The 5,649-nt window shown below is 36.7% G+C and overlaps 1 long non-coding RNA gene across 1 annotated transcript; it reads left to right on the top strand.

The window, feature by feature from the left end:
* Positions 1-1,445: 1,445 nt before the first annotated feature.
* LOC121320476 lies at positions 1,446-2,896 on the top strand. Its single transcript, XR_005950856.1, has 3 exons — positions 1,446-1,685; positions 2,344-2,407; positions 2,583-2,896. It is a non-coding gene; the product is annotated as an uncharacterized LOC121320476 (long non-coding RNA).
* The last annotated feature ends 2,753 nt before the right edge of the window (positions 2,897-5,649 follow it).

Genomic DNA, 5,649 nt, shown 5'->3' with positions numbered 1-5,649 from the left:
CCAATCATAATTACTAGTTAATATTTCAGAACTCACAGTGCCTAGGGTAAATAATTATGTCACTGCAATAACTTTTGCAACACACTGACAGCTGCTTTGATGTCCCCCGTTCTTCCTCGTTAACCAGATTTTCTTTTACATATAACTATGAAATGTTATACTTCATTCTATAATACTATAGACATTATGAATCATAGTTTTTAGCAGTCTATTGTTTCTGCTGCTGTTTCAATAAATCAATAGTCATCTATAAATACATTTGTTTTACACCTGATCGCAGCACAATAGCCTCTCAAATCATAATTTAATTTACCTGTAACCTGAAGTAATAGGATTTTTTTTTGTAAAATACTAATATTATGTATTAAAGATACATGCATAGTAGGTACAAATTGTTAGTACTCAATAACTCACGTAATGTTTATGATATTCAAGAAATACAATCTATAATCCTCATCAACATTATATAAACAGCATAGCGTTCACAAACTAGGGCTTATACTATATTTACAACCTCATTGTCCGTTGCCTGGTCTAACAAGTGCAATGCGGACTGGACAGTAAATATGATTTGTAAACATAGTGTTAAGTAACAATTGAATAATAATTCAAGATAATTCTGAACATTAAAAGCAGCTGATTGAACAGTGATTCATTTTAGTATCAAACTGTACAAGATGCACGCCATTGAAATCCCACAAATTCACACAATCCCTCTGAGAGCTCTGTGCAGGAGGCTATCTAAGCAATATTAAGAGTTGAACAAAACTGAGTAGCAGAAAGTAACATCTTTTGACATGACTGCAATGACTGTGATTTGAAATTTATTTGGACTAGTGCCTCAGTGCAGCGTACTGTACCACTTAAATCGACAGTGCCTTACAAAAATGTTCAGTTTTACAGTTAAATATGATAGCCTGGTGATCGTTTAATACAATCTTCCACAACTAGTGTTCTCTCTCTATACTTGTGGCAAAGTGGCTGCTGATTGTGAACAAGTGCAGAGGTGATGCAGTGCAGGAATAAAACAGACAGAGTTTTGTAATCCGGTATGGAAAAGTGCATTTTATTGTTTGTAATCCTGGTCTGGCGATCAAATAATAAGATCTGGTTATATACAGCAATGTGTAAAACACGGAGAACAGAAACAGGGATTGCAGCCCAAAATAATAAACACACATTATCTGCCCCACAATAATACTTGCCATGGTCACCAGGCCGGGTGCATGTAGTAGTGCTCGTGGTGGATGATAACAATTTATTTTATAGTGACTGTGGTGTAGTGTTGATCCGTTTTTTGTGACAGCTCCAGATATGTGTTAGCCGTCTGGTGGTTTACAAACACAGACAGTTACTAACAAATACAAACAAACAAAAACACTCACAAATATTTTAAACACAGGTTTCTCTGAGTCTCTCATGGTCCTTCCAGTCTCTTAACACAAAACCAAGCGAAGGGAGGATTGCGATTCTCCAGCCCCTTTTATGCTGTCACGCATGACCACTTGGTAAATGAGTGCAGCTGTCTCTACAATTTGCAGCTACGTCCTTTCCCTTCCAGGTCAATACGTTCCTCAAACAGAGTCTCTCCTTCTTCCAGGTTGACCGACTTCCTGACCCTTGAAATGAACTGTCGGACCTGCCTGTCCAAAGGACACAACTTTCGCTGCTTTGAGCCCTCACAGGTCAGGAGGGAAATTTACAACCAAGATTCATTATATTTCTATCACAATACTGTAACCACACTCAGTTTCCATATTATATACACCATATTCCCCTCCCTGTAAAATGGACCATCCACTTGTCTTAATGTTTGTTTTAATAAAAGGTTCTTTCTTCATTTCCCTCAAGTGAACTACTTCTGCAGGTCAGCTGTTTCATATTTATTTTATTGCTTGTTCCCATTAGACCTTCAATATCACTGTATCTGTTAATTCAGCTAACACATGCCTTCTAAGCCTTCTAAAGCTATTGAATTTGACATCACTCATAGCTGTATTTGATCCACACAAAACACAAAGTATTCCCCAAACAGAAATGTACAATACAGATCATTTTATGTGTAATCAAGACTGTCAGACTGTGCATAATAATAATAATAACAATAATAATAATAATAATAATAATAATAATAATAATAATAATAATAATAATAATAATAATAATAATACATGCTTGCATAATAATAATTTGGGCAATACTTGCATGCATCCCTTATCAGATAATAATAAAAGAGGGGGCTTCCAGACCTGTCATAAACCACACATCAGAATGTTGTACAGTTTGTACTCATGGACCGTATCATACTTAATGTATATTCCTGTACACCATTTTTAACATCAGAACCTGTACAAGTGTTTCTCTTCTACTGGCATCTACCTGGCAAACATCTGAACAGGCTGTCATTGTAAGTAAAGCCAATAAACCTGTTTGTTTTGATCTTTGATACAGGTTCTATGCAAATCGTCTGTCATGTTGAAATGTGCGTGTGTGTGTGTTTTGAGAGTGTTGTTTTAAACATGTGGGAAAACAAACGTGTCATTTGGTATATTTTAATGTTGATGTCTACTTTTTATTCATAGGAGCTACAGTATCTACCCTTTCCAACTGACCAGCTTGATAAGCATAACTGTTGCATAATGTCCTTTCTGTGATCAGATGTCAAACATCAGGGAAAACAACATACCACCTGTCTCTTTTCTTCCCCTGAGAAGCTTAGCCTTCTGTCAGAGACTTTGCTAAGCCTGTTCTACCAAGAGTATGACAAGGAAAAAATTATGTGAATTAAACTCAGAATATTATTGAACATTTTATGTACTGTGCATCATTTATTTAAGAGGAGGTACTTAGTATGCCTGGAGGTGTGCCGACAATAAATGTTCCACTTGTGTCATTGCTAAGCCCCTTTTTTTTAATTGATATTCTGTTTTCGGTGCATGGGGAGGTCAGTTTAGCCTTTTAAAATTGCACTTGACTTCATACTGGCTGTGTTTTTTAGGAAATGAATCTTGCATGCATCATGTAAAACACATTTAAATAAGCAATAGTGGGGCATGGTCATGATCATTTGCTCTGTTGTAAAGTCTCCAAAACTTTTTTTTTTTTTTAATATTTAGAAATAATCAACTTGGAATAATAATTTTAGGGTCTGCTAAGTGCACACACATGCTTTACATTATAGAAAAGCAATTGCAATTGTAATATGTTGTGTCATGTTAATTGATATACAGTACCTCTGAATGAACAGTGCTAAACCGTGAAGGCGAAATGATATAATGGTCTACAACTATCCATGGAAGCTGGTCTGACGCTTTGATACAGTTATGCACATGGAGCAAAAAAAGCATACTTTTTTTTATTGATTCTTTTAGAGGCAGCAGCGGGATGTTGCATTAATAATAGGATTAAAGGATGGCATATTGATGCATCCAATCATTTAACAAGGCATAAGACTACATTTGCATTGGCAGTTTTCTTTAATTATAATTCTAGATTGGAATTTCAGCTTTATAATGATCAGCATGGCAAGCATGTTGCTACTGTTAAAGCCAAAATATTTAAATAACCATTTTAGAAAAATAAGTTTTTGAGTGGGTGAATTAAAGTCACTCAGTGCAGTTGCATGCTAATGTATGTTTACATGGTATATGTTGAATTATTCAGAATAATTCTTTGATTCAATGTGCTGTCACAATATTCTGGATAGGACTGGACTTTTATTCACACATACTTGCCAAGAGGCACATACTGCTGTAAAGCAGCAGCAACAGCATCAACAAACCATCAAACATTATTGTCAGTTCATCTGGAGCTTTGCTGATGTCAAGATACTTTTGCAGTAAAGCTTGCTTTCAGTTTTTCCGATTGCTGCCACTGGATTTGAACAGTTTTTGTTCAATGTATACTCGTTCAGAAATATAAGAATAATGGTTGGCTGTTTTGAAAAGCTCTGGCCCTGTATATATAAAGCTGTATTTTTTTTTCTCTCAAGAAGCACTTTGGCTAATTTGGACTCCTGGGTGTAGCATAATCATTGCTGGTGATTGTATTTTCTTCATCAAACCCCTAAGACAGCACACCCTTTATTAATCCTGTAGCCTCTTCCCAAATTCTCAGCAGACTGCTTGACATGTAGTTCACGGCTGTAGTCGTGACCCTTTGTCTTTGACAGGGACGGGCACTGTGAGGACTGGGGATGTATTAGCTCAACTCTGAACCTTCAGTTGTTTGTCCTGTCTTTTGGATTATAGCTTTGCAACCCATCCCTCTGGTTTTGACCTTTTAGCACTTAAAGACACGTTAAACTGTCATGGTATGACGTTCTCTTTGAACCTGGAGGATAAAAATAAAAACACAGAATTGCAAGTGGTCTCCAGCTTGCATTTCTGCTTGGAATGCATTAGGCTTATAGATTGAATGCTTGAGTTATTGCACGACTCTCTTCCATTCAGGCTTGTATTGCTTTGTAACAGGGTAAACCCCACCCCTTTGTGTATATATACTATTTTGTATTTGTTGTATTATTATTTAAATGTATGGTTTGGTGGTTTAAAACATGTTGTTTTATTGTTAATTAGTTTACAGCATGGATAGGGTTAAAATTCTCCAGCCATGTTAAACTTGTGCAGAATCTCCAGAGTGTTTAATTTGTTACTAATCTGGAGGCGGTCGCATGTATAAAAACATACAGCTTTGGCTGGACGGGGTTAGTGTGTTAGAGGTGGAATGAGACGCGAGTCCTGAGATAAAGAAAATAATACAATATAGAAAACAATTGCTACCCGTGCTGGTTTCGCTCCAGCATGATACTGGTATGTTCCGTGTCTGGTTTGTCTTACTTTGGCCACTGTGCCATTTTGTTTGCTTTGTTTCCTGTTTGTTCAACCTTTTTATTTATAATAAAGCGCTTCACTTTCAGTATTGTTGTCTGTCTCTTCCTGGTCTGATGTCACCACAAGCCACCCGGGTCACATGCTTCTATTGCATTCTAGCTATCAGATATTTGGCTTGCTTATGAACAATGTTATTCTTTGAGAAGCTGAACTGCGTTAGTTTCCTCAGTTGGATAAACATTGAATTACTGTACAGTCGAATGACTTTCAAAAGCAAATAACATTTAGTAGAATACAAGCTGAATATCCTTGGAAAGGAAATTCAACTGCTCTACCAGGAGGCACAGCACCTGCTGCTCAGATGCTGGAACAGCCAAGCACCCTGCACCAGTAATGATTTAGTACTGTACTAATCCTGTAATTAAATTGCCTGCATGCCTCACCCTGCGCTCCATGCAGTAGTGCTGTTACTACTACTTTTGGGGGGGCTGCTCCAAATTCCTTTTATGAGTACTGAAGATTGTAAGTATGAAGTTTCAAATGATCACTATACTGTACATTTTCATCAAACCCTTGAGAATCGTTGCCACTAAATGAATTCCTTCAATAAATTCATACACAAGTGAATTAATTCCTTAATATATTGTGTATATAATAATACACCACGAAGGAACGGGTACAGCTTTTTTTTTTTTTTTAACCTGCTACCTTCTGCATTAAATATGAAGATCCTTACAGCTTGAGCTGTAGATACGGTTCTGCTGACATGAGTTAGCAATATAGATCCTCCTGCTGATTTGAGTCATCAAGTTTCTGC

The sequence above is a fragment of the Polyodon spathula genome, chromosome 9 (assembly GCF_017654505.1).
Source record: "Polyodon spathula isolate WHYD16114869_AA chromosome 9, ASM1765450v1, whole genome shotgun sequence".
Taxonomy (NCBI): domain Eukaryota; kingdom Metazoa; phylum Chordata; class Actinopteri; order Acipenseriformes; family Polyodontidae; genus Polyodon; species Polyodon spathula.
The sequence above is the reverse complement of the archived record's forward strand: the minus strand, read 5'-3'. Positions and strand labels throughout refer to the sequence as shown.